This window comes from Spea bombifrons, chromosome 5 (genome assembly GCF_027358695.1).
Source record: "Spea bombifrons isolate aSpeBom1 chromosome 5, aSpeBom1.2.pri, whole genome shotgun sequence".
Taxonomy (NCBI): domain Eukaryota; kingdom Metazoa; phylum Chordata; class Amphibia; order Anura; family Pelobatidae; genus Spea; species Spea bombifrons.
The window spans coordinates 52,872,602-52,886,203 of record NC_071091.1 but is presented as its reverse complement, the minus strand read 5'-3'; the positions used below and the strand labels follow the sequence as shown (position 1 = coordinate 52,886,203).

The 13,602-nt window shown below is 37.0% G+C and overlaps 1 protein-coding gene across 1 annotated transcript in view; it reads left to right on the top strand.

The window, feature by feature from the left end:
- Positions 1–563: 563 nt before the first annotated feature.
- The window catches only part of CDH20 (cadherin 20), a 156,757-nt gene continuing 143,718 nt past the window's right edge, over positions 564–13,602 (top strand). Inside the window, exon 1 of the mRNA XM_053466107.1 lies at positions 564–977. The gene's annotated coding sequence lies outside the window, so the exon portion shown is untranslated. The remainder of the gene's footprint in view (positions 978–13,602) is intronic.

Here is a 13,602-nt window from a genome sequence, read left to right as displayed (position 1 = left end):
TGGTCTCATAGGTCCCTGTCTTTTGTGTCTTAGTTCATTTATTTTCTAGAACCCTTTAGAAAGTAAGATTACCTGTTATTACGACTTAAAACGCGTGAATGTCGACCTGCGGTTGCATTTTCATTACAACTCAGACAGCATTATGTTGACACAAGGCAGGGAGAAATGTAGTGGTGGGGGGGGGTTACACTTTGGGGGGGTCTCTATTCTAAGGTGAGTTGTGTTATTTTCCTTAATAAAGAAGCTAATTCTAGACACACTATAAGGCAGTCTCTTGGGAATTATTCCTATTCACTATTAAATATGTTCTTGAAAAACAAATCCCAAGACAATGCTATCTCAAAACTTAGGAAAGGTGATTGTTTCTTTCTCATGAGGCACATTTAATAGGTTTCTCCCTTGCTGAAACAGGCAGCTCCTGCTCCTAGTCAGGCAGATGTGAATTGAATTTTTAAGCTGTATGTCTCTCTTGGGGATCTCCCTGAGGTGTCCAATCAAAACTGCAGGGACTTAGCTACAGGGTGCCAACTGGACACTAATTACTTCCATCTGGTGTAATTCCAGACATCTCCTGAGACGGAAGGAGTACAGCTCTTGGCACCAATTGGCTAATTCAATTTACTTCAGCAGCATTAACCTCTGTCAGAATATTCATGAGGAGGAGAATGAGAAGCTGTGGCACAAGCAGGCAGAATCCACTTAGAGGGAGAGAGAGAGCATGTGAATGAACAAGGTCCCTGCACCAATCTACCGTAGAATATCGATCTGCAGCCTCCACAGCTCAGTCTCTGAGCGGTTCGCTCGCAGATTACACAGAGGATTGTACAGAAGCCCAGAACGGAGATCAGCTAAACACAGGAGGGCTGCATCCATCACAAGCCATCTCTGACAAACAGGTGGCACACCATCTAGTGATCCTCCGGAAAAAAAGAAGTGGATTCTCTGATCAAACGATCTAGAAAAGTCATCTACAACAGGTAAATAACTTATTCTTTTTTTCCCTGTCCCTCACATTCAACCACTTTCTGAGTATCTCTTTTAGTTTCTCTCCTCTCTCTTTCTGACACCTGCCCTCTTCTTGTTCTTCTTTCTCCCCTTCACATACATGCATACCCTATCTGAAACACATGCACTTTCCCCCCCACTAGTATATTTTCCCTTCTCTTCTCTCTCCCTTTCTTGTTTTTTTCTCTACTTTCTTTCTTTCTTTCCTCTCTTCTATCTTTAATAAAGACAATAGACACCAGTTTATAAAGGAGCTGGGTAAATATCAGGAATGTGTGGACATTGTTTAGACACCTTGTCTTCTTCGTTCAGGGTATGTTGTTGGCTGTACTTCTGAGTAGAAGCAGTAGAAGTGAATTATCCTTCCATCAATAGCGATTTCTTGTTTATTTGGATGCTAGGAGAGGAAAGGAAGCGACTAGAAATAACCCTTGTGTCTTCTACATATGTGATCTGCTGCGTCCAGGACTTTGGACAGCTCCTCCTGGGTTTACAAATATCAAATAAGTCTTCTGCTGGTCCCTGATCCACAGCTCAGAATTGTTGTGACCTAAAGTGGGTTTGGAAAACTTTTTAAGTTACACAGAGATACGTTTTTCTAACTTCAGAATGGACTTCATTTAAACTGCAGTATGCATAAGGACAGCTTGACCTTTGATGTTCTACTGCAGAACCAGTGGACTTGTTACCTTCTGCAAGATGTACCTGCAGAGCAACAGAGAACATTGTCTAGGTCACCTTGCACCAGAGAATAAATGCATTAGTTTTCTGATTAGGTGTAAGGAGGACACAGAAAAAAATAGGAGGGGTGGAAAAGCTCTTGGAGTCTGCCAAAGTTTAAAGAAAAGCCTCATTGTTTGGATGAGTTGTCACACTTGCCATATACATTGCTAGCAGGGACACGATTAGGACTTTAGCCATTTACTACATCCACTCCTTAGAGAGACTTGAGGCACAGCGTTGGCAGGAGAATACAGTGCTGCTAAAATCCAGGCAGCTGAAACTCAGTGAAGCCAAGGGTCCAGCTCCTCTCAGTTAAGAAGAAAAAAAAATAGACAGGCAGTCCCTGCCAAAGCTTGGTGTAAACACAGAATAAAGATTTCATTGTATGTGGTGTGACTGGAATAATTATGTTGTTAATTGTTCATTCTTATCGGAGCTTCTGAGCCCTGTTTTGTGCATGGTGTAAACAGATAAATACATATCTTGAGCACATCGCCTTCCAATTTTGCTTACAATACAATAAGCACAGATAAAAATATTCCTGCCAAAACCTAGATTTATGTATTTATGTTTTGTTTAATTATTGCCATTGCAGTGGAACATTTTTTTCCCACAAAAAGAAAATAATGGTATTAAGAAACCTAAATTAAATTATTCATCAGATTTTAAATGTATTTTTTTGAGGATTTAAACTGCTCCAGTTTTTTTTCAATGATTAGAAGTACAGTATAGCTTTGGCAGTACACTGGATTTATGTGGCGATTCATTTTGACATTTGCATATGAAGATTTAGAAATGTTGATACTTCTGGGTTTTCATTCTTTTTTCGTATTAAGGCAAAATAGATAGAGAGAAATACTTTAGGACCGTGTATTGGATGTAATTCCTATGGTTTAATGCATGTGTATGACAGCTATAATGCTAACTATCATACGGTGATTGTTCCTTTATGTGATGCTGCGGAGCAGTAAGTGAGGCTGGAGGGATCCAGGGATCACAGCGTTATCATTCAACAGTGCAGTCCTCACCCCCTTCATTGTTGTATTAATACAGTTATATAGTGGAGGCAATACACTTAGACGGGTCAGATAGCATGGTTGTTGACTCACTGCTTTGTGTGTTAACCCTTTAGTTTTAATTCTACATACATGGGTGGCAATGGAGAAGAAACACACAACAAACCTCATTTAAGGTACAGTATGACTACGATATTATAACCTGAGTGGTCAGGGGCGAAAAAGCCATTGGTTTTCTACTTGTTCCACGCTAGTCCAACTTTTATAGGCTCATCACATTACTAAGGGTCATAATCATTAAGACAAACATGCAGCTATTCCAGTGTTAACTGTGGAGCAATCACAATAGAAATCAAGGATATGCACCATGGGAATGCTTCACATTTAACAGTGTGCTGCTAACTTTCCCGGTCTTGCCCTGATAAATGTGTTACTAGTTTCAAGATGGGGTAATTTCAAAAATGTACCAAAAGTATATGCAAATTATTAGCGGAAAGCTGGTATCCATAGTAATTTTGTCTAACCATTACACCACTAAAGTTTGAGCGAACGTTGTTAAATGCAATTTTTACTATTTCTTTAAAATAATCTAAATTGTAATTATCACATTTTTAACATTTGGGGATTAAAAGAATATCTGAACATGTAATTTAGACAAATTGATTATACTATATTGTTCTGCATTCCTACATATGTTGTAGAGATGAAATTAGTTATTCAACAGACATCTTTTCAAGGGCTTTTTAATAAATCCATCAAAACACAGTCCAAGCCGCTTCATTAGACTCATTTTCTTATGTCACGTATATTCCCTAATTTCACCTACTCTGCCATTCTAATAACTTCATTATTATTTTTGACAAGATATTAGAAAGTTCTTGGTTGCAGTCATATTTATACTTATATATTACACCATATGATAGTGGTTGAAATAAAACCAAACTCAATTCTTAAATGTACTGTTTTCTAATTGTTGGGCAAAGAATGGGCCCTTTAACAAATAGGACACACTATTTTTTTTTAATAGTTGATAGATAAAGAATAGACCTTATTTTATTGAGAGATGTAAACAGTACATTAAGCTTGATGTTTTAGCTACCATCACAGATATGTACCTATGTGAATCTAGTAAATCTTTAGCACGAACAGCAACTAATTGGGTCAGACCATTTACCCCCTAATAGTCCTAAATTGGGCCTCCACAGCATTTCTTTAATAACACTGCAGGGTTCCACTTTTTCCAGGGTATCCCTGAGTTTAGCTGTTGGCTTAACGCAGGCCTGATGTAGTGAAGACAAATATTCAAAGTGTTCACAAGACGATCATCAAATCTCAGGAAAACTCACTCTAATGTGGGTCATTTGGCATGCCCATATCTAAATTTATGTATGGACTTGGTGATGATCCCACATGAACCATTTAAGTAGATGATCAAGCCCCTACTAATCTAGGTAACCATTTACAAAATGTGACCATAATATGTCACAATTCATGATGTAATTCCATCATCCTCAGTTCCTTTTGTGGAAAGAGATTCAGATTTTCTGCTGCCAGACCTATGTCAAAAGTCCAGCTATGCTCATGGTTGGAGGAGAGTGTGAGCAGGACTGTTCTTTTGGCCACCTGTGTCCGCCATGTCTTGCATGCTGGCTTCATCAGTTGCATATGAACGCCATGAACAAAGTATACATCATATGAGTAGATTAGAATAATCTGTGTTTCTAATTTGCTGCTCTCTATGTGATTTTGGATATTGTTAAATGATGCTTCAGTTACCATAGTGGGCAAAAAAATCAACTTGGAGCTTAGAGCGTTGGCAGATGCCAACCACCATTCTGGCAGGTGGTAATAATAGGGTCGGGTGTTATTTCACAAATGGCATGCTTTAATCAATAACAACATATACTTCAGTGAAAGCAGATCTGCCAAAAAATTTATGTACTTTATATAAGAAATATTTATGTATCTACTGGTGCGTTTCAGTTTGCAAATTAGATTGTCAAATGTGGCCTTTTTCGGGTCACCCCAATGCATGTTAATGCAGGCTTCACTTCTCCTCTTAACCTTTTGATTGACAGCAGGGGTGTTCTGAGTAATGTGCAGATTGTTGATCTGTCACTCAAAGGGGTAACATGCACCACTGGATTTTACAGCATACTATACAAAATATATATGGTACAGCTCATGAGTTGTTACAGTATGCTATTGGGCATGAAACTTAATAATGTGTTTTATTCAAATTATCATCATCATTATACACTTAATTGTATGATTTGAAGGCAGTTAGCGTGCCTTTTAACACTTAAAGTGTCACTATGATGAGTGATAAGCGATGCACCTTTTGACACGGATAGAAAAACAATGACTAAATATGCTTAGTACTGAATTTTCTCCCGTGCCCTGGAAAGGCATCATATCATTGAGTCTTTGTACTTAATTCACAGTTGTGCGGTACTGCTAATAACTATATCATAACTAATGTGCCATAGCTAATACAGCATGCAGTCATTTAATTCAAACATAACTTTCTTGTTTTAACTTTATATTACAGTGTTTGTCATCTGTTGATTCTGAAACGGTTTTGAGCTATAATATTCATCAATCTTAGCCAGAAAGAGGCGTAAACGCATTTCATCATAACAGCAACCAGAATGCCACTGTTGGCCTATTTCTGTTTCAGGCCACACAAATAGGTCCCTGGCATCCAAAGGGTTACAATATGAACAGCAAGTAAAAAAATGTATTAAAAGCATTTAAGCATATTTGTAACATCTAAACCTTTTAGGCCTAAATGACAAATGCTCCGGTTCCTTCCCTGTGTAATGGTATACGCATAAAAATATAATATACCAAAGAGCTGCTTTCATTTCTCTTCTACGGCATGAATATCTATATTTAATACTATAAGTTAGCATTAGTAAATGGAAGTTAAAAGCTTAGCAATCATGTTACCTGCCATAGTTCTCGTGTCACTCATGTCGTGCTGCGCTATACTGTCACATTTGCATTGGCAGTTGGAAATGAAGCTTCAAATTTTGTTTTAACAATACTTCCTATATGAACTAAAATGGCATTACATATTCTGTATTCGATTACATAGCAATTTCCATCTCATGCTAATAACATTGTGCTTCAAAGTATGCCTAGTGGGATACCAGAAAATTACATAAGTTAAATCATTTTCTCCTTTCCATTTAACACTGAAATTGAGATGCATAATATATAGGACCTGTATTTTACTTAAGAATTGTGTCTGATATATGTATCTATATATATATATATATATATATATATATATATATCAGATCTCAATTTACCTTGATGTATAACCTTGGAGTGACAACATTTTTTTCCATGTATAGGAGTAGTACATTAAGGAAAATTGCAGCTACGAAATTAATGAGGAATAATCACCTAAGTAAAATGCGCAGTTTTTATGTCATTTAACTGAATAATGTTAGTAAGATGAACCATACTGTAGCAGATTGCATATTGATTCGCTTCAATTTCAAAATAAAAAGCAAGTTATTTTATTACCTAAAGAGACAAACGTTAGGTGGCCATGTTATTTACAGTATTTATATAAGACATTTTATTGGCCTGAAAAGTAGAATGTAAACGTTAATATGGTAAATACAGACCTCCTGGTTTTCTTATTGTAACTAACAACCTACTTATGGTTAAGCATTACTGCCCATTTTAAAGCAGAACTGACATGGCCCTAAGAGGTAAGACAATTAATATTTCTCTACATCATTTAACTCATAATGACAAAAAAAAGCCATTGACTGCCAGTGTTCAGGTTCAATTCTACTGACAATATTCATATGAAAATTAAACACATTGATAAGTGAAGCATTGATTCTTTTCTATTGTGCTATTTCATATAGACTGATGAGAGTGTATATGTATATATTATGTGTGTATATATATATATATATATGTGTGTGTGTGTGTGTGTGTGTGTGTGTGTGTGTATGATAGCAGACGTGCCATCCAGTATTCTAAAAGATAGCCTTTGACAATATCAACATAATGGGTGAAATATACATTGACATAGTCATCAGTCAAACTACGATCAATATCCAGATCACGTAACAACAAGAAACGTATTTAAACAAAATAAACATAATGTACAGAAGTGACCCTATGGTTTATGGTTAAACCTAGTGATTTCCTGATTACTTTCCTTTGAACGAGTACTCCCAAGAACACAGAAACGTTTCTTTCAATACAAAGATTAAGTAACTTGGATTCTAGATAGTAATTTACCAATTTATTTCCAAAGGGCACACTTTCAATTGCTCCCATTCAAATTCGAATCCCCCTGTCAATCTAGCTTTCACACCCGTTGGTTCCTCTTTGTTGCTAATAAACGCAGAAACTAACTATACACCTAAAGGCATAATAACTTCCCCCTGAGCCATGAATGATCCAGAGCTACCTGTCTGAAGAGTCTTACAAACATACTAGCACTGCTTACCACAAGCAGTTGATGAAAACCCCATGTTTTTCCTTATTACGGTATACCTCATATACCTTATAATAATTACTCGTATCCCCATGATCAGTTTGTTTTGGTACAGCAAAATAAATAAATGAATAAATAAATTAAATAAAAAAATAGGCTTTATGTATAAAGTTAAAAATATGTTTGAACAATGTATTAAAAGTCACAAACGTGTTCTTTTTATGTCATTTTAGTGTTGTAGAAATGTGTTCTGTAGAGAAAAAAGTAACTTTTAAAGAATTACTAGCAAATACGCATATGCAGGTGTGCCTCATTTATCTTCATGCATTAAACCCATGTTGACAGCTTTATATAAACCATGCAAACAAAGCTACAAAAAACACTCAGAGGGAAGTAATCTGCATTGATTTCAGCCCAGTATGTTTTCACACAAAAATACCAGCCTATGTAGGTAAGAATGATCACCTCCATATAGACTGAATTGGATTTTAGCAAACGTTAGGGAAAAAAGTAAAAACCAGAGCTATGGTAAAACAAAGATGGCCGTGCCATGTATTCTAAGCTGGCTGCTACGGTTGGTTGTAACAGATATTAAGTCCTTTGTTGAAATTTCCATAGGTCATTGTTACCGAGCCTTAAAGAGCTGTTACATTTCAGCAAAACATTTTGAAATGAAGCACAAATGCTTTGCTTATCACTTGTTCTTGTAAATATGAAGTATTAACATATCATGCGCTAACCTTGATGCCCTCATTGACTGCGTATTATACTCCCTGACATGCGGGGAAACTATCTCTCAATTATGCATTGTTCTTTGCACAAGACATAGCTAAAATGTTAATGCATTCACCCATAATGCGTCATCTTGGCAGTTGTAACAAGAAATATGTAGATTACCAAAAGGTTCTGGTTGAAAACTCAATGTGAACCTCCATGTCAAAACTTTAATACATTTAGAAGAGCGGCGAACATGCCAGTATGGTAATGCAGATGATTTTTTTAAGAACAAGTCTCGGAAAATGATTGCTTGTCCGGTTTCTTCTATTAAAATCTCCTTCCGAGAAGCATTACAATACAGATTTGTTATTTGTTTTCAATACAATATTTACATATATTTAAAGTGTCAGAGATTGCCAAACATACAAACAATTTATTGATGGCACAATGTATAGAAATTAAATATATTTAGTTTGGCATTAAAAGGGAAAAAGGTTTTCCTGGTCCTCTTTCGCATTGCACTTACATCAGCCGTGTGCTGAATTCTCTGGGAAACACTTCTGAAAATGATAACTAAAACTGTATATGAGACAATCATGACAACCTTTCTAAACATATTAACCCCTTAATGACAACATTGTTTTCAATGGGTTTAGGGACCGCTCATTGTCCTTAAGGGGTTAAGACATTTATACAAATATTTCAGGTGACCCACATTCTTCTCCTACACTATTACATGGCAGCTTATTAAGACCAATGAATCAATAAGCTGCACTTGGACTTCTTTACTCAGATTGTGCCCATCCTCCTGGAATCTATTCCAAAATTGTAAAAGTGCACAATTTCTGACAGGTAGAAGAACTCATCCTTTGTTGCCAAGTACAAACATGTTTCTTAATATTACCTAGTGTAATGTATTAAATTCTAGATCTTGCTCGTTTAACCCCAGGACTGGGGTCCATCTAACATGACATTGAGTCCCTCTCCAACTTTTCTCCATCTTTAGCTGCCTTATGGAAGACAACATGGATTACCTGTATGACTCCCCACGCACATCTTTAGTGCAGTCTATGGTATCCTAAAATATACTTGTCTATTTGGTATTTAGTGAGATGCTAATCCAAGGAGAACTTGTGAGATGTCTCATTACCTACTGAAATATGTAAGCCCAGCTCATCAATTTGAATATGCTTAGGAGGAGCCAGTGACATATTTATGTTGGGAGCTGTCCTAGGTCTGATCCACTGCTGTTCTTACAGCTTAGCGCCAGGTTACATCCTGGTGCTCTGACTCTTAAAGTGCGTCTATGACACAAAACAAAATTTAGATCTTTGGTCTTTGAAGATCAAAGATCATAGTAGGGCAATGACCTTTAGAGAATATGTCTAGCCTGGGTCACTATATTACATGTGGAGCCAATGACTCAGAGCAGCGAAAGTAACTCCACACCCAAGTATCATTGTCTGACCTCTAATGACTATAGCTAATTCCTAAGATCCTAAGCATATTTCTGAATTTATTCATGCATATAGCTTGCTTAATGATCTTCGAGTGGCTGCGCTCTTACTTTAAATATTTTAATAAACACTAAAATGATGAAGTACTTTATTATTATGTGAGTTTGTGTGCTAACTTGATCTGATGACATTGATTTATTGAGACATACTGGGCTACCGGATCTCATATATCTATGCACATGAATGAGTAAATGCACAAGGGGTGTATCACCATACGTTTCCTGAAATAGCCATTAGTGATACACATAATTTTACTCTTTTGATGGGAACTGACAAATATAGTTTCAATTTGCAATAAGAAATGAAGGCTATATTTTTGTAGAAAGGAATGCCTAGGATACACGGCCCCAATTTACCTGAAATGTAAACAGCATAAATGATAAATGATGATCTTTAAATAGCAAGTTCTCCAACAAAGCAGTATTCACATGTTTTACCTGCTGTGCACCAGATAATCTGTTTGGGTGCCATCCTTCAAAGATTAGCATTTGACAGCTGTGATAAACCCAATTGATCATGGTACAGATACATACTCAGTGTACATACTCAGTGGGTGTTCATTTACATGAAGTGACCCAAAATCCCAAAACAGAGCAAAATAGTGAAATTAAAAAAATATATATATACATTTATTTATGTAGCGCCAGCAGATTCCGTAGCGCTTTATAATCAGAGTCGGTGGGATACTTTTAAAATCACAAACAACAACAAACTGGTACAAAAGGAGAAGAGGGGTCTGCTCTTCCGAGCTTACGATCTCAACAATAGCTATATAATCTTACTAAACTAATATTGTATGTAACATTTTTGGGTTTAAATTGACATTATTACACTACAAATACACTATTACAGGGGATCAAACTCCATAACTGCATTATGATCAGACAGTTTCTTGCTCAGCATGACCAAGAATTTCCAGGGCGAGGTGCGGTATTGTCTGATAAAGCTTTATGTAGAAAAGTCAGTGTGGGTTAAAAAGTTTGGATTATGATATCATGCATCTACAATGGGAGTTGTGTCTGTTAAATGACATTTAGTGGGTACCCTATACTGTTACTGAACCTGAAAGATGAAACAGAGGGCAGAAGGTACATTTTATCCTATTGTCTTTTATAGAAATATTGAAGCATGGTGAAATTACACCAGTGGAGAAGACACATGATTAAACATAAATAAAAAATGCTTTTTGGCACATTATTGTAATGACACTTATCTTATAGAGTGATCGGCCTGCAGTGGTCAGTACCTACCAAAAGTGGCCCAAAGAAGGAAAAGCGGTGAACCGTCATGGGTGGCCAAGGTTCATTGATGCATCTGGAGGCTGAAGGCTAGCCTGTGTGGTCAAATCCAACAGACAAGCTGCTGTAGCTCAAGTTGCTGAAAAAGTTAATGCGGGTTCTGATAGAAAGGTGTCAGAACACAGTGTATTGCAGTTTGTTGTGTATGGGGCTGCATAGCTGCAGACCAGTCATTGTGCACATGCTGGATCTTGTCCACTGCCAAAAGTGCCTACAATAGGCATGGGAGCATAGGAACTGGACCACGGAGTAATGGAAGAAGGGGGCCTGTGCTGATGAATCACAGTTTCTTTTACATCACGTGGCTGGCCAGGTGCATGTGCGTCGCTTACCTGGAGAACACATTCATGGAGACCCCACCTCACATTTTATGGTGTTCTGCTGTTGCCTAAATTGAAGTTTCATCACCCTGGCATATTCCTACATGCTGGTTGAGTATAAACCAGTTAGGTCTCCTTTTGGCTTTGAACGACAACCCCTATGACTCTCAGTCTCTTTGTCTAATTTAATTTGGTTGGCAAATACAAATTATAGCAGTTATTGCTAAAATTAAGTATACCTGCAAAACAACCTAAAATAGTGTTTTTTTTTTCATCTGCTGTACATCACAGATTAAAAAATTCATTATCACATTTTCTAATTGTAATGCAAGATCATTACTCATGCAGTAGAATATCATGGGCAAAATCAATCCCTTCAAGTACTGTGTCTTAGTCAAACCAATTATGACTAAATCACTGCATGTTCTGTGCTGTATCAACTAATTAAAGTCTAATTAATAAAATTATAATTTCACTCCGTGGCACAGTCTGCAGCTGGGTTTAAGAGCTAAATATTGTTTGACATCTGGCTTAATGGGTAGCTTTTAGAAAACGTAACAGAAACACCTGGCTGCTACAAGGAATTAGAAACCGTAAGCATTTAGCCTCAATTATCTCCACTAAGGTGCCACTGAATGTATTTGTGCGCCTCAGCGTCTTCAAACAACAGCATATAAATGACTCCTTCAGTCTTACTTAAATGAGACCTGTCCTTCAAAGGGACTGTGTAACTTACTGAGTAAAACACCAGCCTTTTATCATTTTGCAGTGATTTAAAATACTAAGCAAGATAAATATGGCAGAGCTGTTTCAACTGATCGCCCGCTGCTACGTTCTTTTGCCGTTTAATAACAAAGCCGGGCTTTAGCAAGTTGGGATCGTCTACTCTACAGCATATATCTGAAGATTTCTTTTTTTCCCGTAGATTTATTTTTTTCCCCGTAATAAACTACAGAACTAATAGAGAATGTCCTTCATCGTTGGCTTCATGGATGAAGGACATAAAGCACAGTTTTGCGATATATCCAGGCAAAATGGCATTGAGCAAATGCTGTCTAGGCAGTGGATTCCACCGGTGGAGCCAGATAACACGCTAATGTCAATTACTGTGGAGCATGACATGATTGTTTCGATTTCAACAACATGATATCACAACGCCATATTCAGTCCTGATTAACTGGGACATAATATTGGCAAATGCATACAGAACTATGTTAAAGCCACTTGCAGTTTGCATAATTGGGCTAGGCAAATGTCTAGTCTGTAGTCTTGTTTGGCCGGTGCTGACTGAAGTAATCTTTGCATTTGTTTTGCTGTAGATCATGAACGTGAAGATATTATTTTGTCAATCTTACAATTTACAGACAGATTAGAAAGATTTTGTTTGTTTTCAGATGTCTGCTTGCTCAGTGTGTTTCCTTTTTATGTCTGTACAATGTGATGACAGACCATGAAAATCTTTGTGACGAGATAAGGATGGGTCAGCAATGGCAACAAGAGATAAGTGCGATGTGGAACATACAGTACTTGGTGTCCTGATGAAAAAGGCAGATGTTTGGTGCTTTTGTGTAGTAGAAATGCATATAAAATACATTTTATATCATGTGGTGAGGGGTTATGTTTTAGATATAAAAATATTTCCAATTCCTCTGTTCCCTTGTATGGCGTCGGTACTGATAAAACACACGCATTTAAGACATGTTAGTATGAATATAAATATGTTTGAAACCAACTTAACCAAGAAGTGACAAACCATTATCATTATCCCTGTGCTTATTCCCCACATGGGAATCTCAGATGTAGCTCATGTGCCATTAGGAAGAAAAACATTTCCATCAACATCAGACTAATCCCAGACCAGTAGTCTCCTGGGCCTCATAAGTGAGGTTGGTATTTTTCTAAGCACACTCTAGTTTAGCTGGCCACAGAGACATTTGCATTTGACGTTTATTTGTCGTAAAGAATAACATACTACATGACTAAAAAGTTACCTGGTTAAAAACCTCTAAACCAGCGGTTCTCAACCTGTGGGTCGCGACCCCTTTGGGGGTCGAACGACCCTTTCACAGGGGTCGCCTAAAACCATCGGAAAACACATATTTCACAATATATAATTACATAATTTTATGGTTAGGGGTCACCACAACATGAGGAACTGTATTAAAGGGTTGCGGCATTAAGAAGGTTGAGAACCACTGCTCTTAACGTAACTAAATGTAGGTTTGAGATCCTAGTGGGCTGTATATTTAGTATATATACTCATTTGTGTATAATTTGTGTCAATCTGTATAATAACCAATAATTGTTTTCACAATTTTCAAAAAGAAGTTCTTTTGTGAGTCCATTTTATAAGTCTTAGGAACTAGAAAAATATGTTTTATATGACAGCTACTTTTCTATTGTGTCCCCAAGCCATTGTGCATTTATCTATTAAGGATAAAAGTTTTGAGCAACCCATAAACCTTTGCTTAGAATTCATTGGAACTGTCATGACTAGCACAGAAGGAAGCCAGACCACTTATCATCTAACTTAAA